The sequence below is a fragment of the Sminthopsis crassicaudata genome, chromosome X (assembly GCF_048593235.1).
Source record: "Sminthopsis crassicaudata isolate SCR6 chromosome X, ASM4859323v1, whole genome shotgun sequence".
Classification (NCBI taxonomy): Eukaryota; Metazoa; Chordata; class Mammalia; order Dasyuromorphia; family Dasyuridae; genus Sminthopsis; species Sminthopsis crassicaudata.
Genome location: NC_133623.1, coordinates 19,389,563 through 19,416,932, shown reverse-complemented (window position 1 = coordinate 19,416,932; position 27,370 = coordinate 19,389,563). Strand labels below are relative to the sequence as shown.

Here is a 27,370-nt window from a genome sequence, read left to right as displayed (position 1 = left end):
GATCTCCTAAAAAGCATTTGGTAAAATGTCTTCTTTCTCATTTTTTGAGAATATACGTATTTATTTTTTCATAAATTTTTTTTTTTTTTTTTGTAACCAGCTATCCCTGCTGAGAAAACTGCCTGAAACTGGTTATTCCACTTCCTCCCTTCCTCTGTTTTCAACCCTTTGCAATATGGCTTCCGAAATCGCCATTCAATTCAAATTGTCTTCTCCAAAATTACCAATAATCTCTTCCTTTTCAAAATCTAAGGTATTACACAACCAAGGTAGTGGGTTGAAATACATCCCCCCTTTAAAAAAAAAAAAAAAAAGAAAAGAAAGAAAGAAAAAGAAAGAAAGAAAGAAAAAAGGATGATGTCGTGGGTTTTTTGTTTGTTTTGTTTTTTTTTTTTTTTTTCAAGCCATCCCCCCTTTGCAGTATGCTTCACTGCCAGGGATTTAATTCCGAATCACGCCACTGCACAGGAATAAATTATATTGAAATTGTGGGAAACTAACGCGAGATTAGCCCTCAGACGGGGGCGGAGGTTTTCCTGTGAGATCAGCCTACGAGCTGGGGGCGGAGATTCTTCTTGGACTGTTGCGGGGTGCTGCGGCAGGACTTTCGGGGTACCACGGAGGAAGAGAGCGGAGAGGGCCGCGCGCGGGCGGGTGTGGTGGCGACAGGAGACCCAGGCGGCGGCTGCTGCGGGCCGGCCACATTGTAAGACCTTAAAGATGCCCATCCTCTGTGTGGATGCGCTGGGGGGGGGGGGGGTGGGGAGGTGGGGGGGCGGTGGCCGGCCCTGCAGCTGGATGGATGGAGGGAGGGAGGGAGCGAGAGGGATTCGGGGGCGGCCCCACCCCAATCCCTATTTTCCTTTGTGCATTTTTAAATAGTCTTAGTTCTATGGCAGTAAATGTTGTATTTGCCAGGTTTGATGTCACAGTGAACCCCCGGGGTCCGCCCTGCCCAGGCCTTGTTGGCTGGCCCTCGGATGGCGGCCTCAGGGCACAATGGGAGCCGCCCAGGAGAAAGGGAGGGCCCTCCGTTTGCTTTAACAGCTTCTTTTATGCAGAAGCGCCATGAATTTGGGCCCGGATTGGCAAAATCTACACCTTAGATTGGAGCCAAATTAGATTGTAGTAATGGGACATATCCTTGCAATAAATGTAATGGGATTTTTTTTTTCTTTGTCTTTTAAAGAAATTAATCCTTATTTCCATCCACTGCGTCAAATTAAAAAAAAAAATGTCTGAATACATTGGGGAATGATCAATCAACATTATTTCAGGGTTTACAAATATAAGAGAGAAGCTTTTCTATGGAACCTACTGTATGAAAGGGACTGGGGGAAAAAAAAAGGCGGGGGAGGGGAGGAGGGGATAAGCATTTCTATGGTTTCAAATGTAAAAGCTCAGTGCTAAGCCTTGGGCCACAAAAATAAGGGAAGGAGATACACTTTTCTATGAAGCCTACTGTGTGAAAGGCACTGGGGCCAAAAAAAAAAAAAAAAAAAAAAAAAAGGCGGGGGGGAGGGGATAAGCATTTCTATAATCTCAAATGTAAGGGTTCACTGCTAAGCCTGTTGCATGAAAGGCACTGCAGTGTGTAAAAAAAAAAAAAAAAAAAAAACGAAAGGGGATGCCTTTGTTACAGGGCCTACTATGTGGCGGGCTCCATATCAGACACTGGGGTACAAAACTAAAGGAAGAAGATCAGCATTTCTATCCAATTTATCTTAGTGTCTTTTATGTGCCAAGCACTGGGTACAAAAATTAAGGGAAAGAGAGAGAGACGTTTCTATAGAACTTACTATGTGCCAGGCAGCGTGCTCAGTTCTGGGTTTACAAACAAGAAAAAGGGAAAAGCATTTCAATGGAGCCTATTAAGTGCCACGCCCTGTGCCACCTGTTGGGGTTCCAAAATCAGGGAAGAAGATGAGCATTGTTATAGATTTTATTTTACTGTCTTCTTATGTGCCAAGCACTGACGCACAAAAATAAGAGGAAGAGAGAAACATTTTTGTACGGCTTACTGTGTGCCAGGCAGTGAGCTAAAATCTGGGGTTACAAAAAAGGGAAAGGGATAAGCATTTCTATAGAGCCTATTATGTACCACGCCCAGTGCCCCCTGCTGGGGTACAAAATAAGGGAAGGAAATCAGCTTTTCTATATAGCCTACTGTGTGAAACGCACTGCGGTTAAAAAAAAAAAAAAAAAAAAAAAAAAAAAAAAAAAAGGAGGAAAGCATTTCTTATAGAGCCTACTAAGTGCCAGGCGCCATGTTAAGTTTGGGGGCTCCAGAAAAAGGGAAAGAGAGAACCATTTCTATAGAGCTTATTCTGTACCACGCCCTGTGCCACCTGCTGGGCTACCAAAATAAGGGGAAAAGATCAGCGTTTCTGTTGTCTGCTAGAGCATGTACTATTGGCAGACTTTGTGGCAAGAGCTGGGGTACAAATATAAGGGAAAAGGATAAACATTTCTCATCTGATTTACTTTGTTTAAGGCCCTGTGCTAACTGCTGGAGTACCAAAATAAGAAAAGAAAGCATTTCTGCAGCATTTCATATGTAAAGACAGGGCTAAGCCATGGGGCAGAAAAAAAAAAAGGGAAGATGATGAGGTTTTCTATAAAGCCTACTGTGTGAAAGGTATTGCAGTTTAAAAAAAAAAAAAGAGAGAGAGGATGGGATAGAGCCTACTAAGTGCCAAGTACTGTGTCAGGTGCTGAGGGTACAAAATAGGGAAATTGGGATAAACATTTCTGTAAAACTTACTATGTACTATAGCCTGTGCCAAGCATCAGGGTGCAGAAATAAGGAAAGATCAGCATTTCTGTAGAGTCTACTATGGTTTGTACTATGTGCCAGGCACAGTGCCAAGCACCAAAGATATAAAAATAAGGGAAGAAGGTCAGCATTTCTATAACATCTTCTATGTGCCAGGCACTGTGCCAAAGACTGGGGATACAAAAATGAGGGAAGAGGATGAGCGTTTCTAGTGGAACCTACTATGTGACAGGCTCTTTGCCAAGGGCTGGGGTATAAAAATAAAGCAAGTGGATAAGCATTTCTGTAGAGCCTACTATGTGCCAGATGATGTGCCAAGTGGTAGGGATATAAAAATAAAGGAAGAGGATAAGCATTTCTTGTGTAGCCTTCTGTGTGAATGATCCTGTGCCAAAGGCTGGAGTACCAAAATTAGAGGAGGAGATAAGCATTGCTAAAGTGTGTACTACAGTGTCTACTATGTGCCAGGCATAGTGCCAAGCACTGGGGTACCAAAAAAGGAAGGGGATGAGTGATTCTAGAAAAACTGTTACATACCACGCCCTGTGCCAAGCACCAGGCATACGAAAATAAAGGAAGATCAGCATTTGTGTAAAATCTGCTGTGTGCCAGGCACTGTGCCAAGGGCTGGGGATATAAGGAAAAGGGAAGAGGATGAACATTTCTTGTAGAACCTACTATGTGCCAGATGCTGTGTCAATTGCTGGGGATGTAAAATTAAGGGAAGAAGATTTGCATTTTTTCCATAGCCTTCTGTGTAAAAGGTACTGTGCAGAGCACTGGGGTATAAAAATTAGGGGAGGAGATAGCATTTCTAGAGAGTCTGTTATAGTGTCTATCTACTATGTGCAGGACATTGTGCCAAACACTGGGTTGCAAAAAAAAAAAAAAAAAAAAAAAAAGGAAGGGAATAAGCATTTCTATAGAACCTGTTGTATGCCACGCCCTACACAAGGTTCTACTGTAGCCCACTCTGGGCCAAGCACTGGGGTACAAAAATAAGGGAAATACAGAAGTATTTTCAGCACTGTGCTTATTTAGTGCTGGGGATACGGAAATAAGGGAAGGGGATAATTATTTCTGTAGCCCCTACTGTGGCCAGGCACTGTGCTCTCATTTGCGCGTAGCTGCATGGTCTGGCTGTGCAAAAGAAGTTTTTGCAAATAATAAATAGCTGCTTAACTTACAACTGTCAGAACAAATTCTCACATTGGCTGTGTCTGAAAATGGATGTGTGTCCATTTTGAGTTCTTTATCTCTGTATCAAGGAGATAAGCGCTGGGTTTCTAATTTCATTCTTTTGGACCAGTGGTGTTTTCCTAACAGTGATCATAGTTCTTTCAAAGTTGTTTTTCTTTATGATTTTGTGTGTGTGGTTTTACTTCTGTTCATTTGTTCTGCATCAGTTCATAGAGCTCTCCACTTAAAGATAGTGCAGTGGATATATTGCTTGACTTGGAGTCGGGTAGACCTGAGTTCAAATGCAGCCTCAGTCATTTCCTGGCTTTGTGACCTTGGACAAGTCAGTTAACCTTCCTTGTCTATTTCCTGCTCCCAGTATTATCTGGAGGATTCATTGAGATATTTGTGAAGGGCATAGCTTAGCTCGCAGCACAGATTAAATTATTAATTATTAAATTAAATTTAATTATTAAATTAAATTAAATGTTTGTTGATTTTCTTTGCAATTTCCTCTGAAACTATTTTGGCCTTTGTTGTTTGCTTGTTTTTTGTTCATGTCTGACTCTTTGTGAACCCATTTAAAGTTTTCTTGGCAAAAAGATGTTTCAGTGGTTTGCCATTTCCTTCTCCAGCTCATTTTGTAGATGAACAAGCTGAGTCAAACAGGATTAAGTGACTTGCCCAGGCTCACACATCTAGTATGTGTCTTGAAGGCAGATTTGAACTCCAGAAGAGTTTTCCTGCCTCCAGGCCTCCAGCTCTCATCCACCACAGAGTTACGGAATTGCCATTATAATGTTTATGGTACAATAAGTCTGTTATGTTCACCTACCACAATTTGTTGAGTCATGCCAATAGGACACCTGTGTAGTTTCCAATTTTTGCTAACTATGAAAAAAGATTGTTTAAATATTTTTGTTTACACACATATACACTCATTTTCTCTTGCTGATTTCTTTGAGGATGTGGTTCTGAGATAACTTGTTCAAAGGCTATTTCTCTTTCTTTGATTTCTTTAGGGATGTAGGCCCATTAACAATATAGCTGGGTCATAGTGTATGCACGGTTTGATAACTTTTGAGACATAGTTGTAAAATGTATGCTTGATTAAAAAAAAATGCCTGGTGTCCAATTTTGAAATAGTTTTCATCCCAGGCCTTTATCTCCCAAAATAGACAATGGTAGAGCTATAAATGAAAAAAGTGGTGAAAATTATTTGAATTCATATAACAGCATTGTCTTGATTCCTCAGATGCATTCACAAACACACAGAAATAAGTGAATAATAAAATAAAATTGTAAAATTATTTGCTAAGATTCTTTTCCAAAAAGCTATGTGATTGGAGGAACAAAGCCAATTCCATTTAAGGTTACTGTAATTAAAATATAATTAATAAATTAATTGCTCTAGAGCTGTGCAAAAATGACTTCAAAATTACTGCGTTAAAATAATGAGAATATTTCTGCTTTTGATAATTTTGATAATTAAGTTATCCAAGATATGGTCCATATTCAGAGATGTACTTAAAAAAAAAAAATAGAACAGTGTCCTCCTCCAGATTTGTTGTTTGAAAAGTAGCTCACAGATGGCTGTCCCTAGATAGTAAATGAAGAATGCTCAATTAAGAGGAGTAAGCATTATGAGAACAGCCCACACTTATATAGCATTTTAGAGTTTCCAGAATACTTTCCTCCCAATAAATCCTGTGATGTAAGAGTATCATGACCTTCATTTTATAGATGAGGAAGCCCACAAAGTAAGAAAAACTATTGAAACTTCAAAAATGCGCTGGCAAATTTTCACATACTAATACTTTCCAAGAAGCCTCTGGATTATTTCTTCCCACACGCCGCCCCCCCCCCAAATTCTCCCAAAACATTTGCGTTCTTTAACTCTGTACTGACATTTGGCCAGTGTAAGTTCTGTTGTTTCTGGCATCGTATATTTTGTTCTTTTCGTTTTGCTTTTTTTTCCTTTTTCTGAATAACTTTTTTTTTTTTGCTTTTTAAATGATAGCTTTTTTATTTTCAAAAGATAGTTTAACACTCACCCTTGCAAAAGGTTGTGTTTTGAATTCTTTTCTCTCCCTTCTCTTCACCTCCTCTCCTAGAAAGCAAGTAATCCAATGTAAGTTAAACATGTGTAGTTCTTCTAGACATATTTCCACATTTTTCATTCTGCATCCCTTTATACCTTTTTTCTTAATCATTTATATTCTTTCAAAGTTGATTGCATTTCTAATGTTTAAGTTGTATATGTTCTCCTGGTTTTGCTTACTTCACTTGATATCAGTACATACAAATCTTCCCAGGTTTCTCTGAAGCCATCATTTTTTAAAGGCATGATAATATTCAATTTTATTATTGTAGTGTAATTTGTTCTACAGTTCTCTAGTTGATGGGACACTCTCCTCCCCCTCCCCTCCTCCTTTCCCCTCCCCTCCTCCTTTCCCCTCCCCTCCTCCTTCCCCTCCCCTCCCCTCCTCCTTCCCCTCCCCTCCTCCTTCCCCCTCCCCTCCTCCTTCCCCCTCCCCTCCTCCTTCCCCCTCCCCTTCTCCTTCCCCCTCCCCTTCTCCTTCTTTTCCCCTTCCCCTCCCCTCCCTCTCCCTTTCCCCTCCCTTTCCCCTCCCTTTCCCCTCCCCTTCCTCTCCCTTTCCCCTCCCCTTCCTCTCCCCTCCCTTTCCTCTCCCCTCCCCTTCCTCTCCCCTCCCCTCCCCTCCTCTACTAGTTTCCAGTTCTTTGCTGCCACAAAGAAGCTGGAATAAAGATTTTTGACCATAGAGGGTCTTTTCCTTTTTGATTTCCTTGAAGTTAGGTATTGCTGTGTCAAAGACTATACAGAATTTAGTGACTTATGGGCCAGGAAGCTGGTAGAACTTGGAAGGTAGGAATTGTAGCCTCTTTTCTCTCATAACATTGAGTGATGCTTGTAAGCAAGGAAGTTATAATGCAGATCTGGGGCACCTGTGACTCATCTGTCAGGGCAAAAAGTTTGTAAAATTGTGACAAGGACCTCTTGAGCTTGCCCACAACTTCACTAGCTTCTACTTGAGATTATTGAAATATATATATTTTAGTAATAGGGGCTCTCATTTCTTTAAATCCTCAGGCTATCGGTTGTGTTGTGCCATAGGAGGAATATCCACCTGGACTCTTTTGTTTATTTGATTTCCTTGGAGAAGAGGTAGGTATCAGTGGGTCAAAGGGGGTGCATGGGTAAGAAATATTCTATGCATAGTTCAAAATGGATTTCTAGAATGGCTTGACCCTTTCACAACTCCATAGCTACTCCAAAATTTGTCATTATCCTTAGCCCCGCCCCTCTTTTGGTCTCTTTGTCAGTGTGATGAGTGAGAGTAGAATCTCAGAGATTCATTGATTTACATTTCTCTAATTACTAGTGACTGGAAGCATTTTTTCCCTCTATTTCTTGATAGCTTTCATTTCTTACTTTGAAATCTGCCTGTTTTTGTCCTTTAGCCATTTGTATAGAACTCTAAATCTACATTTTCCCCTCATTGCCTGTGTTTATTCCTTTGATTTTTGTCTTGTCTTATAGCTCTAGGTAGCATATAGTAGAGATGATAATGGGTATCCATATTTTACCTTTGATATTTTGGAAAGTTCTCTTTGTACACTGAATACAGTATTCTTTATTTTTCGCAAATACTGTATATAGACTATTAAGGAAATATCCATTTATTCATGTGATTTCCTCTCTTTTCAGTAGAAATTGATATTAGATTGCTTTTTTTTTTTTTTTCTTTTTGGAGACAGAAGTAGTTAAATGACTTGGCCAGGGTCACATAAGTAGTATGTGTGAGGCTGGATTTCAACTCTTGTTTTCCCAACTCCAGGGCCTAGTTGCCCTTGGGTTGGATTTTTTTAAAAGCCTCTTCAACATCACTGTTCTCATTTTTACAAATATAGTCTATTATATTTATAGCTTTCCTCTTATTGAATAAACCTTGTATTCCTGGTATAATCCAGTATGGTCATGGTATCTTTTTAATATGTTCATACAGTTGCCCTATTTTTTAATATTTTATTTAATTTTTTGTATTAATGTCCATTAGGGATATTGACCTATGATTTTCTTCCAGGTTTTTGCCTCGCTTTGGTTTAAGCATCAAGATTCTATTTGTATCATAGAGTTTAGAGTGATCCCCTCATTACCTATTTTTACCAATAGCTTATGAAATAATTTCATGGGAGTAGATGGGGATAAAAGTCCATGGATTACCATATACTGCATGCTATTCTGGTGTGGTCTGGCCTTTTGCTTCACTTACTAGGGAGTTTTGGTGCTAGTCTGGTTTTCTCTGAATTATGTTTTTGTTTTCCCTGATGTAGGTGTGGGTTAAGCCTTGTGTATTATTACAAATGTGGAGTCCTTGGATTGCCCATACCAGTGTGGACATGATGCTCTAGACCTCTTTATTTTTATAATCTTTATATCTAACCTAGCTTTGGATTACCCATTCTATAATTCTGCAGGGACTCTTATTTATTTATTTATTTATTTTTGGTGACCCTGATCTGGATGGAGAAGTTTATAATTGATTTTATCATTGGTATCTTTAGTATATTCTTTTAAGTAATACCATATTGTTTTGAGGGATTTGGGACCTTCTCAATCCCAATAGAGCATTGTCTTTCTGTATTGTCATTGCTTGTCATGGCAGCTACTCTGCCCATCTCTAGTCTGTAGCTGCAGACTTCAAGCCATCCTCTCTCTTTGGTTCTCGCAATACCCAAAAGAGTCATGTGCTCTTGGTCTTCTTCCAACCCGTATCCTAATGCACATGTATTTCTTTCCAATCGTGTCTGTCCTGTCAGGAGGGAACAACACTATCTCTTCAAGACCATATCTCCCAGAAACTTCTGCAACCAGATACTGCAGACCTTATATGCTTGCAGAAAACTTGCCCTCAATTCTTGATAGGAGAGCCTCATTCAACAAATTCGGTTATTTGTATTGTCACAGGTTCCAAAGGAATATTGAATGGATGATCTTCATGAATAGGAAACACCTTGGTGCAAAAGTGTCCATAGGGAAGAATTGTGTTCTATGTAATCAAATATGTTTTTATGATTAAAAAAAATAGCTCAGTGAGTTTTATATTCTCAACTTCTTTTGAGTTAACTGTGAAATGGTATAGGTTCAGTCCATTTTTGAATGTGGTTTGTGGTAGATAAAAGATGAAATGAATGAGGAAACAAAGGTTAGATCTTCTGAACATATGGATTTATTAAGCAATGCATGCCAATTCCTCCTCAGTTCAGGGCTGAACCTTGAATTTAGGGGGAAATGGACTTTTAATAAATTAAAAGCAGTTCACCAGATGAGGCCGATTAATTAAAAGGAAACTATATGACAAAAGGCAATTTTGATTACTAATTGGAGGAAGATTAGGGAATCTCCAGCTTGAGAGGAAGAGAGAGTGAACAGGTGCAATTTCCTGAATGCAGAAAAAGAGGTCTCCCTTCCTCCCCAAGTGTCTGTAAATAATTGCAGGAACATGCAAACCATTGCTGATTGGAATCTGAATTTTTGGTCAGCATAAGCAAGGTCCTCAGTTAAGGGTCTCTAAGCAGCGGGAGAGGTGGTCTAGTTTCCCAGCCACACAGATCTAGGTTCAAAGAATGCAATAAAGTTTTCTCCCAAATCCCAGAATTGAATAAACTTTTCTTACAAAGACAGAAATTGGACTAGACCCATAATTGAATAGAAAGAGAACTGAGCTAGCTCCAGAATTGAGTCACAAGATGGAGTCAGTGTAGTTAGTTCATTCAATTCCCACACTTAACCACTTGCTTTCTAATCCCCTCAATTTTCTCACGCTTATGAAAGCCAACTTGTTCTCTACTAAGACCATCATCAAGGAAGTCCTCACTCTCTGAATAAATGACTGTTATTAAAAGATTTTGTATAGATGGGAGAGTAGGCCTTTAGATCCATATTCATTGATATTTTCTCAGTCCCCATTTGTGAAGATATTTCCCATACTTTGTGTCTCCTCTAGATACTTTTATTTCCCCGATACCCTCACAGTTCAGTTCCTTCCAGTACACAGCTCCTCTATCTCTCTTGAGTCGAATCCCATCCTTTATCTATCTTGTTTTCTTTTGTCTTCTTTCTACTGTCTTTGTAAGCACCATGGTTGAAGCATGGTGGTTCCGCTCTTCTTGACAGACATGAGCTTGTTGAAATGTCTTCTGCCAGTCTTTTCCACTTTTTTCCATTTGTAGTCCTTCATTTTCATCCATTTGTTCTAACTGAGTGGTGCCTTTGGTAATCATTGGTAGTCATCTTTCTGGCAAGGAAGTTAGATGGTTGCAGATTAAAGTACTTGGTTTTGCCCTTAATCTACATTGGCTAAACTTCTGGGTTCTTTTAACTTTGTTTCTGTTTACGCAATATTCGTTTTTTTTCTTCTTGGAAGTGTAACACAGGTTATAATTTTACTGGTATACCATTTTTAAAATAATTAGTCTTTGCTCCTCTTTTTATTTTTTTTACTAGTTACACTTTTGGTTTTGACAGATCAATGGTCTGCTTATACTCAGGCAGCAGATTCAGGGGTTACTGTCCTAACAAAAAGCTTTCCTTGTCTGCTAAAACAAAGTGTATTTGGTTCCTTCTGATGCTATTTGGTGTTCATGTCAAGGGATTACTATTTTTTTTAAATAAAATATTCAGGTATATAGAGATGTGAAGCTTGTTTTCTGTCTCCTCATCTCTCAACTGTCTTATTTCTTTTTCTAGAATAAATTTCACTGTATAGAATCTTATTAATAAAAGAATTAAAAATACAACTCCTTTTGAAGCTTTTTAGATTTTTTAGACCCAAAACAGAAAATGAAAAGAAAATATTACTACGGGTGGAATATGAAGGGTGCACATAAAAATCCCCAATGGGCCCGATGCTGTCCTATCATTTTTGTTTACTCTTTATGCTGCTTTCCTAGGTTTGTCAAAATTGAGAAACTAAGAAAAGCATTTGTTGGTTGACTCTTTAGAGTCTTCTGGATTGACTGCCATATTATCTTTAAGAAGTATTAGGTTTTGTTTTATTTTGTTTTTTGTTTTTTTTGTTTTTTTTTCCTAATAGCCTGTGTTTATTTCTTAGATTTTCCACCACTGCTGGATCAAGATTGGAGTTGCTGGAAGAGGAGCAAGGTGAGGAGAGATGAGTTAAAGAGTTTGAAATAGGTTTGTTGTTTAAAACAAAAAAAAATTGTCAGAAATTTAGGTGGAAGGGAATGCCAACATCAGGAAAAGAAATAGGAAAAGAAAAGATCTTTCTTTGTTTTTCTTTCCGTTTGCTTATGTTGTGGTTAGCTATTCTGGATTTGATAGCTAAAGATGGCAACATGGGAAGATAAGACATTTTTAAGGTCTCCCAAATCCATTTTTTCCTCCACTGCCCATTCCATTGGACCCATGTTGTCTTCTAAGTCCTAAGCGTGTGTGTCCTTCAAGGCTCTCTCCTGGGCTCTCTTCTCTTACCGTTTCTCTCCTTTAGTGATCTCATCTGTTCTCACAGGTTCAATGATTACTTCTAAATAAATCGCTTCCAACTGAATGGTGAATCATTGTCGGAACTAGAGTGATATACACAGGAGCAATGTTTGCCTTACAAAACTTGATCCTGCTTCATGGGTCTTCTATGAAATGGCAGACCAGTGCAAAACTGAGAGAAATTCTTTCTAGACAAAGTACCAAGACATGGCATTTTTGAACACTTACTTTTGGTGGGGTAATCTGATTGATTTACTTAGTGAACTGTATCCTCACAATTGTGTATGGATCAGCAAGTTAAGGTCTACTGGGTAGAGAATAAGAAGAGAGCATTTACACTCTCTGGTACAGAGTTGCTCAGCGAAGAGAGAGAGAGAGAGAGAGTGTGTGTACTTTGGCTTTGGTATCCTTTCTCCATCTCCAGTCCTAATTGGCTGGGGGAAGACTCAGCAAGCTTTGGGACTTATCTTTTTCTCAACAGCATCCTAGCATCATCCTGTGGTTGGCAGTTGTCTAGCAGTCTCTGCTCCGGGAACCAAAGAAAGGTCGGATTGTGATACTTGGCAGAAGGCTGGCACAGAGTCAAATATCTGCCCAAGAGAAATTCCTTGTGAGAGGGAGAAAAAGGGACTTCTAGCAATCAGGACCTGTAAGTTTTGCTTTTGTCTCTTAAGTTTGATCCTACTTTCCCTCGGGATTTTATATGTACATAGGGTACTATAGATACTCTGAGAGAGTATATATCACATGCTTTTGAGTGGTTTATGTCAGTTATGCTGCTTCAGTAAATCCCTTTCTGAAGGCAAACTGATTAAATATCTTTCAGTTTGTAATCATGATAGGAATCACACAGAAGGGGGCTCAAGAGTTGTGCCGCATTGGAAAGGCCTCAGTCTCCCCGGGGGCTGCCCTTTGGTTTACACTTTGGGAAGATGTAGCTAGCTGTTCTCTAGTGACCCACCTCAACGGGCCGGTGGAGATTTGGGATAATTGCTTCATAGCAAGTGTCACCCGATTTCTATGAGAATGGACTATGTGACATAGAAAGTAGCCTTCAGAATCTGAGAAAAGAGGTAGCAGGTCACATCTTTATAGGAATGTAATTGATTGTTTAAAAATGACAAGAACCTTCATGGTATCCTTTGTTTATTGATTGCATTAAAATGTTTGACTTGCTAGAGTGACATTCAGCCTTAAAGAGTCCAATAAGGTCATTCTCAGGCATATGTTAATGTCCCAAAACATTCTTTAATAGCTGTGATCACAGAAACTACTTTGTACCATTATTTTAGAATTATTATTGTTGATCAAGGCATTATTGGGAAGATGAACACTTGTCAAAAAAGGGATTTGCTTGCTTTAAAATGGGGACCTTATTTCTTCCTCCTTGGGTAGTAATCAATGGTCTAGCTTACAGAGGACATTACGCTAACAGATTCAGTTATCAGCACAATCCCTAGCCATTCCAGAGAGACTGTCCTACCGATCTCCAAGAGGAAAAAAAAAAGGTAGGTGAATGTATATCATGTGGGGAATTTCTGTGTGACTTTGGTTTTAGAAAACTTCTTCTTCAGAACCATTATGTTGGGTGAGAAAACTAAGTGGCAACAAAGTTGACCAGGGTCCTTAGGAGTAGGTGCTAGGCCTGGGATTAGAAATCAGCTTCAGGACTGGGACACGCGAGATCCTCCTTGGGCTTAGCTTTCCAGACATTTGATTATAAGTACAAACCAAAAGTTTGTGTTCACATGAAAATAATGTTTAGGGTACTCAAAATTGCATCATTTTAACCCCATAAATCCTTCTAAGGAGAAGGTATTATTTTGATTAATAGAATTGTTAGAAGCACTGTTACACTTATATTCCTTTACAGGTAGTTTTACTCTGCATTATCTTCAAGTATATCATTTTTCAAAGCAAGTCTTGGGCATGGATCGATTCTGATCGATGACATGAAAATGCCCTTTAAAACAAGAAAATAATTTTTATAAAAATGATGAAAATAAAGTAGTATTCCTTTTAGTGATTAGGATGGCCAAAAAAAATTAAAAAATAAAATGTGCTCTCTCTAAATGGAAGAGGCATGTGCTGGCCATCTACTCCCATGTCTCAAGTTCAGATAAAATCGTCACTCCCCACAAAGTTCCTTCTTTGGGGATGAAATTCTGGGCTGGATTGGCACCTTCCTCTGTTTGCCTTTTGACCTTTTAAAGGATGAAATTAGGAAGCAGGCTACAATGAGCAAGTTAGAAGGTAAGGAACAGAGCAAAGTGTCTTAGCAGGAGAGAAGAGGCAGGATCAGGAATGGGCCAATGCTACAATGGGTCTTATAAGTGACTTTAGAATTTCAGAGTAATGTCCTTTTAGGGTAACGTCTCTTTCCTCCCCTTACTAGTTCTGGGTCACATTCTTTCCCCTTTTGTTTTAATTGCAGATGACCGTGGTGGTAGCATCTTGTCTGTTTTGCTTCTTAAGAATGTGTGAATGTTATCATCACATCAGTCATGTCGTCCATTGGTCAGTTGCCATTGCTCTGTCTTCCTCTTGAGTTAGCTGTGAAGGATTCCTTGTGGGCGCGTTCCTATATATCGGTGGGGATCAGAGCCGTACTTTCGGCTTACTTTTTCCCCCCAATGCCAGTTTAGGTCACCTAAGCCCCATTGCACGCTAAGCTCCCTTGTTATAATCATAACTTAGAGGCCATTAGAAAGCTAATTTGCACCCTGTGTCATTGAGCTTGATTTACCCCTTTGCTTTATTTCCTAAAGCTAGTATCTTCCACTGTGCCCTAAATGCACGGTGCTGCCGGGACTCCCTCTTCATACAGACTGTCCAGATTGACTTTCCCAAAACCCACATCCCCTTGGCAATGAGTAAGTACAACTGATTTGTCATCGAGCCTGGATCTCAGAGCAAAGCTTTAGTATTTGCAAGCCTGGTGGTTTGGTCATTTATCAACTCTCCTGGCATGGACTCATCAGGTTTGTTATACTCCTCCCTTTTGGAACCTGCTGTTGGCTAAAAGGGAGCTGGCTCCTCTAACATCTGTTTTCCTGCGGTGGCCCGCATTTTGTGGAGCTGTTCTGTGTTTTTCCCATTTAGAAAACAAAACAATAAAATGTGAAGGTAGACCCTGTCAGTAAGCAGTATGTGAGGCCCTGAGAATACAAAGATGCCATTAAATAGTATTAATTATTGAATCTAGCACTCAACTAAAGCCCTCAAGGGCTTCCTGGTTTCACTGGTGACATGTTATATTGAAGTAGGAGTGCACATTAAAGGCTGTATCTTCTGCCACTTCCATTGAGTGGAAGGACTGCATCACTCCAGTGGGTCCCTTTAGGTGGTTTTTCTTTTTATATCATGAGTTTCCCCAGGAACCTCTCCCCCTTCTGTGGAAGAAATCTTTTTATCTTTAAAGATAAAAGGAAAGATCAGCACAAGTGATGAAATGCATCCCACAGTGTAAATGTGTAAGAACTGTAAAAGGGTGAGGGCATCCTCTCACATCTACTCTTTGCAGCTGTGCTTGCTCTTTCTATTTTTGCCACATTCACTGTGGACGTTTGGGTGGTTCTTTCCATTTTCATTGATGCTTTCATAGTGTGTGTTACTTACCTCACTCTCTGTCATTTCGTGTAGATCTTTTCAATGCTTCTCTTGGTTAATCACATTCATCCTTTCTTATATCACAATGATATGACCTCACATTCATGTTACTAACACTTGTTTAGCCATTCCCCAATTAGTGGGCATCGACTAAGTTTCCACTATTTACTTACAGCACAAAAACTGCTGGTATAAATATTTTGCGGGGGTGTGTATGTGTGTGTATGTACACACACACACACATATAGATATGGGGACTGTGTTCTTAGCAGTGGCTTCCTCAGATATAAGCCTAGTCCTATATCTCTGGGTCAAAGGGTAAGGATAATTTATTTTATTTGCGTAATTCCAAGCGCTTGTACCCATTCAGTCTTAGTGACAATGTAAAGTGATTTGCATTTCTCTTAATTTTCAGTGATTGGGTTGTTTTTATGTAGATGGTAATAGTTGGAAATTCTTCTTTGGAGAACCATGTAGTGACATTGTGATCCCCTATCAATTGGGGAATGGCTCTTGGTCATATTAGTACTGTGTATGTGTAAATATACACGGGACAGAAATGTTTATGGATGTCAAAACCTATTTTCTGCCTGATTGCTGTCTACTTTTCTCAGCTTCGGGGGGATGATATAGGGAATTCTTTCTTAAGTAATTTGTATCTTCCAGGATCCTCCTGTCCAAGCTCCATTGCAGCCTCCACAATCTTAGGGACCAGTCAGGAACCTGGGATTTTTAAGTTGGAGACCAGCTCCTTAGGTATGTCTGGGACCTGGCTACTCTGCTGGAAGGGGATAGAGGGGCCAGCTGACTGAAAACTTGGGCCCAGATCCTTTGGGATGAGCTTTGCTTGGGCTAAATGGAATTTCCTTTTTTCTTATTGCCAGAGCCGGCATTTGGCTCTTGCAGATGCTGCTAGTTTGGGCTTTTCGGTAGCTGACAGAGTGTAGTCTTCTTGGATTTTGAGGCGTAGGAAAATCATCACTTTTAGTAATCCTGGGAGCTGGCTGACTCTGTTCCTGTTAGAAGCACTCCCAGCCTCGGTTTCTAAACCTAAAGGGGAGAAGTAATGAAGATAACTTTTTTTACAAATGACTGCAAGAGCAGTTGCTCTTGCTCCTACTGTAAATGGTCCTGACCAGGCTTTCAATCCCCTCTCCCCTCCTGCCGAAGAACGCTGTTAGGTGCTGACAGGGGGTGGCCTGCCGCCGCCATCCTTTTTCATCGCCTCGACACCCGAGCTGCTTCCCCGGACTGTCCATCGGAGTGAACTGTGACGGGTAAGTTCTGCGACAACTACTTTCACTTTTCAGGGTGATAACAGCTCCTACATCCCTGCAGAGACACTCACTCTCACCTTTACAACTAGAGGACAGGTAAGTATAATCTGGGGCCGGGGGTCACCTCTGGCCAGAGTTTTTAAGTAGCTTAAGACTGGGATGCTTTTAAGCCCTACTTTATTCTTAGAATTCTAACGGGGAAAGGTCTTAGTTTCTATCTCTAGGTAAGAGTTAGGAAGTGACTACTACATAGCTGGCGGTTTGCAGTAAGAAACCGAAATATGCCCTGGACAGTTGGGGTATCCAAGATCTGGAGCCCACTTGTCCCCATTGGTAAGTTGTCCCTCCCCTGGTTTTCTTCTCTGGCTGTTCTGTGCCTGGCCCTCTGCTCTTTGGCTGGAGTCCCACCCAGTGCTCTCAGCAGCTTCTGGGGAGGAAAGCTGATTGCTGGAGGGAGAAGTTCAAGTCTTCCTCCTTCCCTCCCCTTAAACTCCCTCATAAAGACTGAGGGAGTGAGAAGGAACTGCCCCCCCCCACGGTACTTGCTTTCTCATCCTCCCTTCCCCCCTGCGTGACTCACCTCTGTTTTTGATGTGAGCTCCCTTATTGCATCAGCACAACCCCCCCCCCCATGTTCCTCCACTCCTGGATCTGTCCCTTACTTTTTCTTAGCTGCCAGATCTCTCTTCTCAGTTGGGTTCTCTTCCACTTTTCCCCTCTACACTCCTTCCCCTTCTAATCTCCCCGGCTGCCAGCTATGTATGGTCCTTCAAACCTGTGGAGGCCGCTCAGGTGTCCCCTGCCCTCTCAGCTTGTGGTTCCCATCACAGATCTCTCCTTACTCTAAAGTGATCTGCCCATTCTGCCTCTGGCTCTCTGTATAGCACTTTCAGAATCAAATATAAACTTACCCATCTCCATCTCTAAGTGACCAAAGGTGAGGATTTTCCCTCCGATCCCTTTTTTCTGGAGAGGGTCCGGGTTTGCTTTGCTGTCCTCCTCCTGGCCCAGCCTCAGCACTTTCTTATACTTACCTGGGCACTCTCTGGATTTCATCCTCTCTGGGCTTGTGCTTCTTAACCTGAGAGAACTCCACCTTCTCCAGCCTCCCCGCCCTTTCTAACTTCTCATTTCTTCCTTGGGTGAGCTCCATTGAATGTGTCTCTGTGCTCACAGTGCCAATCTGGCACCCACAGGATCAAGGCGCTCTAGTATGCAGTGGAAGACTTCTCAAGACCCTGCTTTCAAGTCTTCGATCAGCTGCAGGCCTGCATCGAGTCCTACACATACCCGAGGCCCGTAATTAGTCTAAGTCCAGCAGCACGAGGGCTGTGGCGCGCTGTCTGCTCCGGAAAGAGAAGGCCACTCCCATACACATGGTGGCTTGAGCCCAGTCTCTTGCCCAGCATGAAGGACAGTTACCAAGATTACATCAACAGCACAATAAAACAAAGCTCTTCCTTAGGGATCAATTCCCTCCTGCCCCTTCCTAGCCCCCTCCCTGTTCTCTTTCACTGCCTTCTGGCCCCTTTTTTACCTTCCTCCCTCTGCTGGGTGCTTTCTCAGGAGTTGTTGCCTCTTCCAAGGTTCCCCCCATCCCACTTAGGGGTTTTTTTTTGGCAGCTACTGTCTCCGGCCCTCCAGAACACCTCCTTTCTCTTTGCAGTGAGTTCAATCATTGGCTCCCAGGCTTAGCTCTCCTGCCACTCAACCTCAAGGTACGGAGACATAGTCTCCAACATTCTTGACTTCTGGTTCCCTCTGGGGAGGAGATGAGCTCTGATTGCTAGGGGGAGAAGCTTAATTTCTCCTCCTTCCCTCCCCTTACACTTCTTCATAAAGACTGAGGGAATGAGAAGGAACTCAAGGAGTACTTGCTTTCTCATCCTCCCTTCACCTCTGCTTTTTGCTGCGAGCTCCCTTATGACATCAGCACAAACCCCTTCACTTCCCTGAGCTCTGAATGTTGGGTACTTAACCATTGTGTGCTGTTGGGCCAGCTCCTCTTTCACCTACAGGAGGACCTCCTGTCCCTTCCCGAGGTGCTTCAGCTCCACCTCAGCCTCAGCTTTGAATCATTTTAGTCCTTCCTACAACCCTGCACAAGTAAACCGATTCCATCCTGCCTTCTCCAGCAGATGGGACTGGCTTTCACTTACCTTGAGTGGAAAGAAAGACGCCGCCCTTACTTCCACGATGCGTCATGGCCCCCAGGAGACTCCCTGCATAGAATAAAAGTGGAAAAGGGGATGTTATAGCCTGCTCTGGGATATTAGGGGTGCCAAGGTAGCTTAGGGGACTGCTTTATATGCACTAGGGGTGACCCAAGAGGCCTGAGTAGTACTTTAGTGACTGAACAGATCTTAAGCTCTGCTAATTAAAATGTCTGGCCTAAGCACAGAAGATAGCCATCGGAATACACAGAATTGCTAAGCTGTTTGCCCATTTGACCCAAATTGGGAATCTGCAAAATAAAGTGTCTTTAAAGCAATTCCTTCTCCCACTAGCATACTCTAGGTAGTAGAAGGGGCCTTCAGAATGACATTGGCCTCTCTTCCATCCTAGAGAGAGAGAGATGGGGTCCCCTGTGGAAACCTGCCTTTTCTCTCCTAGCAAATCGAGCACTCTCTGTCTCTAATTGTCACTGAAAGGCACCTCAGCTGCTCCTTGGCTTCCTGGCCCAGAGGAGAGCGAGAGAGCGGTCACTGGAGAGCTCAAGTGGGCAAAAAGTGTACAATTCTAATAACAGGCATAAGGGAAAGGTGGCCTAAGACAAATGTAAGCCAACTTAAGCTGAGGCAATTTCGGGTCAGTCAATAAACAGATGGAAAACAATTGGAAGGCTTGTAATGACCTACACATATCACCCAAGAGGAAAGTGGGATTGAACATCATGGTCCTATGTGAGCTTCAAAAAAGGGGGATCTTCACTTGATGGTGAAGCTTGGAGTGAGGGCCTAGAACAGATTCTACACAGGAGATAACTTAGGGGGAGGTGACCGAATCACGAGGACATTGAGGGGGAGAAAACCCTGGCTCAGAGCAAAAGTCACCCAAAAAAGTGAGAGAACTTTGCATCTATTCAGGCTATCCCCAAATTCTTAGTGTAGTTTGAAGCTTTTAGAATCCTCTACAACAAAAACAGAGTTTTCAAACTACTCGCAACCAAATGCACCAGGGGAGCAAGCCTGAGTTGTCTATACCTTCTGGGATTGTTAATGGGTTTGGAGAGTGGGGAGTAGGAGTCTTTGAACTCTTTGGGAAATACTGCAAATAGGATTAGAGGGGTTCTGCTTTCTCTCTAAAGGGTGGCCAGCAGTAACTTGTGGTATGGGGTCAAGGCAGAGAGATCCCTTGTACCGCACGACCATATTGGATTAAACTTTCTAACGAATGAAAAACTACCAGTAAGTTCATTCTTCCCATATTATGTGGACACCTCTGATATTTGAAATATTATCTCGCTAAAGGAAAACCACAATATTCACAAGACAAGGCACTAGAGAATCCAGCTAATCCTTTAAACCTGACCCTCATTACTCCCTTCATTGTAATAGCTGCTTAAATTCCCAGCCTTTTTTCTCTTGAAATCACTCTACACCCCTAAATCACTGGATGAAGGGAATATGATAGGTCAGAACCAAGCTTAACTTTCACACTAAATTAGAATGATCCTCTTACAAGGCTGTGCTCTATCTATATCAGTGGATACTAAGTTTGGCTAAGGTTCCGTTGTTAAAGTAGATGTTCAGTTCACTGCTCTTCTCTCTCCTCTGCCAGGAGATCAATGACAAAAAGAAAGGCTCACAAGCATCAACATAGCGAGAGCGCATCTTGTAGTAGCTCATAACCAGAAACAAAGGCAGTCGGGTAGAGGAATTGTGAATCCAGAGAAGCACAGGGAGCCCAGCACCATGGGAAGTGAATGCTGACAAGTGGAGAGACCCAAACTTGCCTTGAATAAGAGATCAGAGAAGGAACTTCTTAGTAGAAGTGAGTGCCAGGATAGAACACCCGAGATATTTTTTAGCATTAACTTTGTTGTTAAAAGAGATAGCACAGCAGGAGAGATCTGTGATAGGAAAAGCTTTAACTCGACTTAGAAACAAAGTCCCTGCCCTCCGAGAACTTCCTATTGGGACAGTACCAAATTTAAACAAGGAAATTGCCTACGAACGAATGTGAGTTAGGGTGAGTCACAACTAAGGAGGCGAGAAATGCTTCCCATAGGGAAGCAAAGTAGAAAGTAGACTGCTTAGTTTAGAAAACAGCTCACCCAACTATAAAATAGAGCAAACTAAGTAAGACCCATCTTGATGATAAAAGCTTAATTTTATAGAGTACGCGATATTATTTTCTGCTGAGAACAAGCAGGAGGGTCACAGATCTTGCAGTGTTTAAAACTTGGGGGATATAGCTAAAGCAGTGCTTTGGAGGAAATTTCTATCTATCTACACTTTAATCAATGAAAGACAGAGAATATAGGATAACAAAGCACAAACCCAAGTCAAGAAACTAAAAATTAAGCAAATTAAGGAGGTCAATAAATTTACAAATAAAAATCCAATTATTAAATCAAATGAGGTTATAAAAAAGTTAGTAAATGCCTAATGTGATTAAAAAGAGATTTCTTATTACATAAGAAATGAAATAGGATGATTCACAATTGAGGGCAGGGAATTGCCATAAACTATTTTGCCCAATTAGACTCTAGTGAAACTGTTAATAGGGAAAAATAGTTGCATACTTACAAAAATAAAAATTACTTAGATAACAACAAAAAAGAAACTCATTAAACCATATGTGATCTCAAAGAGCAAAAAAACCAAACGAACTAGATGGATTTGAAAGTCAATTCTTCCAGATAACCAAGGAACAATTCAATCACCACAAACATAAATGATAGTCAATAAGCAAAATTGAATTGGCACTTTGTCGAAAAGATCTCTTTCAATACCCCAACGAGGGAAACACCAAGCATAGAAAGAAAATGGTCAGTAATAAAATGATAGCAGATAGGGCAAATACCACCTCAGAAGATCGCCAGGAAGAGTCAGAGAAATCTTTAAAATAACTTCACAAACTACATCTTAATACACATAAGGTGGTATCAACTATTTGGGCTCCTGCGATGACATACCAAGAAATCCCATGAATCTAACCACAAAACACTCTGTGGAAATACAGATTTGTATAACTGCAAAACCAGCAGTTCCTCATAGATAAATAATATGATGATGGTACCTTGTTATTCACTTTAATGCCAATTACAGAAGTAGAAACAAAATTCTTCAGGATAGTAAGGAAAAAGTGGGAAGAAAGGGGGGTTGCTAGTACCTAAACTCAAGCTATATTACCAATTGGTAATCATTAAAACAATTTGGCACTGGATTTAAAAAAAATAAAGGCCAATCAGGAAAACACCTCAGATGCACACATCTGGAAGAACACAGCAGCGTAAAGTTGGACAAACCTCAGGTTTTCAATAATTGGGGTCAGCAGTATGGCAGAAATAACCTATTGGGTAACAGCTCGGGCCATACACTGACAAAATCCAAATAGACTCGATGATTTTCTCTTTAAAGGAGAGTCTTGCCTAAGTCAATTATGGGAGCAAGAAAGGAATTGTGTGCCAGATCTGGGGACAGAAGAAGAGTTCATGACTAAATGAAGAATAGAGAGCATCACAGAGGACAAAAAAAAAAAAAAAAAAAAGAATTTTAAGTGCAGCTATATCAAGAGGGAAACCTAAATAGGGGGAAATATTTGTAACAGGCATTTTCTCATATTTAAAATGGAAAAGGAACTGAAAGTTGTGAGGTGAATAACAAAATGGACACTTTCAATTGTGAGTTGATGTAGGGTGGAGGGAGCTCTGCTCAATGAACACGTCACGTGCTTCCTACTAGAGAAGTGATAGAAAACACAGGCTGAGCTATTCCATTGGGCATATTTGCAATATACTCAGACTCCCAGTTCCTAGCAATTCTTGTCAGGGGGTGAGTCCTAATAATAATATCAAATTTAGTCACAACAAAATGGGCTACGAATCAGCTAACCAGTCCAAGCCCAGGCTTTTTAATGGCTGATGTGCTAACAACATTCAAATGATATAAAGAAACACTGGACAAGATGTTATTGTCAGAGACCTCTGTGGTCAAAAGAAAAATGACCCAATGCTATTGGGAGGGAGGAACTGAGTACTTAAAAAGGAAAAACAGAATGATCTCTTACCTTTGCTCCCTTTTCAAAAGCTAGATTATTACTGATATGTTTTCCCATTACCTTTATTTCCTCCACATCCATGGTCTAGATCCCTCTTAGCTATCTCTTGCATTAAAAAAAAAAGTTTTTAAAAATTCCCAGATCAACATCTCAAAAATAACAACAACACGTATAGATACATGTATCTATACCTATATATGTACCTATCTATCTATATATGTATTTATAAGTAAAGGAATAACATGCTGGGTGTTATTCAAATAGGAGAGGGAGGAAGCAGCCAGGTTTTTTGTTTTTTTTTTTAAAGGAAGCTTACTTTTGGTGACTTCATCTTTGGCCTTAGCAGTCCTTTTTGTAGAACTGGCAGCATGAATGATCTGACTAGGGAAATGACGGAGTGGCCAAACTGCAGTTTGGGTCCCCAAATGGACACAGGCAGTATATCAAGTCCACGGTCAATAAACAGGCTGAGAAAATGAGCAAACAAAAAAAGAATATGTCAGGAAAAGGCTACTAGAGTGGTAGGGATGACCCAGACAGCTCAGAAGCTTCCGGTAAATAAAAAAAAAAAAAAAAAAGTGCTAATTGGTCCCAAGGCCAGCAGGAAATACTGGATGAGTTAAAAAAAAAAAAAAAAAAAAAAAAGAGATTGAATGGGCATCTTTCCTACCATCCTAATTCCTCAGCTGGGCCCTTATCCTGGAAGAGGAAACATCAGATGAAGCCACAAGTAGGGCTCACAAGACTCATAAATGAAAGGGAGGCTGTAGGGGTAGAGGGTGTATCAGTATGTATGGAAAGGAAGCACTATGGTATTGCATTTAGGCTCCAAGAGCATTTGAAGGGGGAAATTCCTTTTCCCTCATCAAATCCGTGCAGATTTCTGGATCCCCTCTGGAAGGGGAGAATTTCTTTATATTCACTCTATGTGGTAAAGATATTTTGTGGCTCCTGTTCAAAATCCTTATCTTGCTTAGACATACATTTGTCTGTATTAGGGTACATGCAATTTGCAGAGGTTGACTGCCCAGGTATGCCTGCTTTTCTCCACCTGCCCTCTGCCTCAGATATCTGATGACTCCGAGGAAGTTAGTACAACTTGGTCCCTGTCTATTTTACAGGGGAAGTGGAAGAAGATTGCTGAGAGCAACTACCAACACATTTGGTTGGAGCCAAGATGATGGAGTAGGAGCAGCCATCCAGCAGAACTCTCCCAACACACCTTTGCAAACAACTTCACAAGAACAACTGCGGTCAGATTTTGTAATAGCAGAACCAACAAAAGGAGGGGGTGAGACATTTTGCTGGCCTAAGAAAACTTAAGAGGTCAGCAAGAGGACTCTAACTCGGGGGGGGGGTGGAGGTCTGTCCACGGCTGGTGCGGCAGCGGCGGCAATTTTGGGAGCTCTCAGCTCAGACACGGTAAGGGTGGTTGGATAACTGCTCTGAAAGAGATCACAGGCCTTTGCTGGCACAGGTACAGCCGGGGCTGCTCAGCGACACCGTTGCCCATAATCAATTCTGTGTTGCACTTTCAGGTCAGAGAGGAGCACTGGTGATCAGCAGGAGGGAGCAGGGGCCCTGGGCTAGGGGTCTTTCTAGGGTAGACTAGAGTTTAGAACAGGAGAGCAGCAACCACATTTCTACCTGGGTCATATCACCTTGGAAGCACCAAAAACTCTCAGACCCCCAGAAGTAACTGAAAACAGCAACGAGAAGAAGCCAGCAGTAAGTTGACATAGTGCCCCATAGCTGACATAGAGCAGAACCCTAACTTTTCCATCAAGTCCACGGTCAATAAATAGGCTGAGAAAATGAGTAAACAAAAAAAGAATATGTCAGGAAAAGGCTACTATAGTGGCAGGGATGACCCAGACAGCTCAGAAGCTTCGGGTAAATCCAAAAAAAGTGCTAATTGGTCCCAAGGCCAGCAGGAAATACTGGATGAGCTAAAAAAAGAGATAAGGGTGGTAGAAGAAAAATTGGGAAGAGAAATGAGAGTCATGCAAGAAAATTATGAAAAGAAAATTACCACCTTGGCAAAACAGGCCCAAAAAAATACTGAAGAAAACAACACCTTAAAAAACAAGATTGGCCAGATGGCCAAAGAAGCATGCAAATCCACTGAAGAGAAGAACTCCCTAAAAACGAGAGTTGGCCAGATGGAAAAGGATGTGCAAAAATTCAGTGAAGAAAAGAACTTCTTAAGAACCAAAATTGGCCAGATGGAAAAAGAGGTACAAAATCTGACAGAAGAAAAAAATTCCTTAAAGCTGAGGATCGGACAAGTGGAAGCCAATGACAATGCGCGCCACCAAGAAACCGTGAGACAGAGTCGGAAGAACGAAAGGATAGAAGAAAATGTGAAATATCTCATTGGAAAAACGAACGACCTGGAAAATCGATCGAGGAGAGATCACTTGAGAATCATTGGACTACCCGAATGCCATGATCAGAAAAGGAGTCTTGAAATCATATTTCAAGAAATCATCAAGGAAAACTGCCCCAACATTCTGTACCCGGAGGGCAAGCTTGAAATTGAACGCATCCATCGCTCTCCTCCTGAGAAAGATCCCAAGGTGAAAGGGGCCAGGGATGTCATAGCCAAATTCCAGAACCCCCTGATGAAAGAGAGAATACTTCAAGCGGCCAGGAAGAGACAATTCAAGTATCGTGGAGCCACGGTCAGGATCACACAGGATCTAGCCCCTTCCACTTTAAAGGAGCGAAGGGCCTGGAACATAATATTCAGGAGGGCAAAGGAGCTGGGATTGCAGCCAAGAATAACCTACCCGGCGAAACTGAGCATCATCATCCAGGGGAAAAGATGGGCGTACAATGACACCGATGAATTTCATGCCTTCCTGATGAAAAGACCGGACCTGAACAGAAAATTTGACCTCCACAAGCAGGATGCAAAGCGGCATAGAAGGGCAAACATGAGAGAGTAAGGGATTCACTCAAGTTAAGCTGTTTACATTCCTATACGGGAAGGTGATATATGTAATTCCTAAGAACTTTATCATTATTAGGACAGTTAGAATAGAAGGATTCTGCATAGACAGAGGGCACAGGTTTGAGTCGATTATATGTTTGGAAGATCTCTAAAAAAATTAAAATGAAGGGGTGAGAAAGGCGATACACTGGAATAAGGGGGAAAGGGAGAGATGGAATAGAGAACATTTTTCTCACAAGAAAGAGCTTTTACTGTGGAGGGGGAAATGGGGGATTGGGGTGGGCAGTGCTTAACCCTCACTCTCATCAGAACTGGTTCAAATAAGCAGGAATATAGCCTTTCCTCAGTTGTATATAGAAATGTAACTCACCCAGTAGTAAAATTAGGAGGGGAAGGGGATAAAAGAAAGGGGGGATAAAAGGGAGGGTGGATTTAGGAGAGGCATTGGTTAGAAGCCAAACAGACTTTTGAGGGGGGAAAGGATAAAAAGAGAAAAGAAGAAACAGAAGAAAATGGGATAGAGGGAAATACACAGTAATCATAATTGTGAATAATGTAACTAGAATGAGCTCACCCATAAAATACAATCAGAAAGCAGTATATAAAACCCAGAATCCAACAACACATTGCTTACTTGAAACAGAAAGGACATACATACAGAGTTAAAATAAAGGACTGGAATAGAAATCCAAATAATCCAGCTCTAAAAAGACAGGTCTAATAATCATTATCTCAGATAAAGCAAAAGCAAAAGCAAAAACTAGCCCTAACTAAAAGAGAGAATCAAGGAAATTACATTATGCTAAAAGTCGTTTACAGCAAGTGTCTCCTCGTTTCTCAAATAAATACTGAGAATAGAACAGAGTCAAATTTATAAAAATCAGAGCATTCCCCAGTTGATAAACGGGCAAAGGACACGCACAGTTTTCAGAAGACAAAAATCAGTAGTCACCTGAAAAGGTGCTCTGTGATCACTACTCATTGGAAAAGCACAAATTAAAACTGTTCTGAGCGATCACCTCTTCCCTTATCCACACTGACAAATGCTGGAGGGGAATGAGGAGAAAATATATATGCGAAGGGAATGAACCAACCTAGCCATTCTGAAAAACAATCCCACACTAGGCCCTCGAGGCGATGAAACTGTGCGTACCCTTTGACCCGACAATACCACTGCTTCCTGTATCCCAAAGAGATGAAAAAGCAAAAGGATATGTGCAGGCTCATTTTGTGACGGCAAAGAATGGATATCAAGGGGATGCTCATCACTTGGGGAGTGGCTGAACAAGTTAGGGCATATCATTTGGATGGAGTACTATTGTGCTATAAGAAATGACGAGGGAGACGGTTTCAGAAAAACATGGAAAACCTAAGTGAACGCTACCAAGTGAAGGGAAAAGAACCGGAAGATCATTGTGCACAGTAACAGCAAGATTGTAATGATGGTCAGCTGTGAAAGACTTGGCTACTCTGATCAATACAGTGGACAGTTCCAAAGGACTCAAGATGAAAAAACGCTATCCACCTCCAGAGAGAGAGAACCGATTGAGCTACTGAGTGCAAATTGTTTAATTGTCTCACTTTCTTTAACTTTCCTGTTTGTTTTTGTAATGTGGATCTGTGTTTTGCATGACTTTATGTGTAATTAATATGGGTGTTGCTTGCCTTCTCAGTGGGTGGGGGAGGGATGGAAGGGAGGGAAATGGGGAACTCAAAAGTTCAAAAGGAAAAAAGGGTTAAAATTAAATAAACAATAAATTAAAGTGTTAAGAAAGAAAACCACCAAAAAAATAATAAAAGATACTCCTTTAAAAATGCAA

The 27,370-nt window shown here is 41.1% G+C and overlaps 1 long non-coding RNA gene across 19 annotated transcripts; it reads left to right on the top strand.

The window, feature by feature from the left end:
- Window positions 1-429: 429 nt before the first annotated feature.
- LOC141548825 (uncharacterized) lies at window positions 430-27,370 on the top strand. 19 transcript variants are annotated; one of them, XR_012484091.1, is made up of 12 exons: window positions 430-706; window positions 7,068-7,142; window positions 11,092-11,141; window positions 11,965-12,132; window positions 12,879-12,991; window positions 13,918-14,000; window positions 14,252-14,356; window positions 14,852-14,956; window positions 15,759-15,848; window positions 16,263-16,369; window positions 16,581-16,702; window positions 17,566-18,231. It is a non-coding gene; the product is annotated as an uncharacterized LOC141548825 (long non-coding RNA). The 19 variants fall into 19 exon arrangements; XR_012484085.1 differs by lacking the exons at window positions 16,581-16,702; window positions 17,566-18,231 and adding an exon at window positions 23,716-27,370; XR_012484082.1 differs by having other exon boundaries at window positions 13,918-14,356.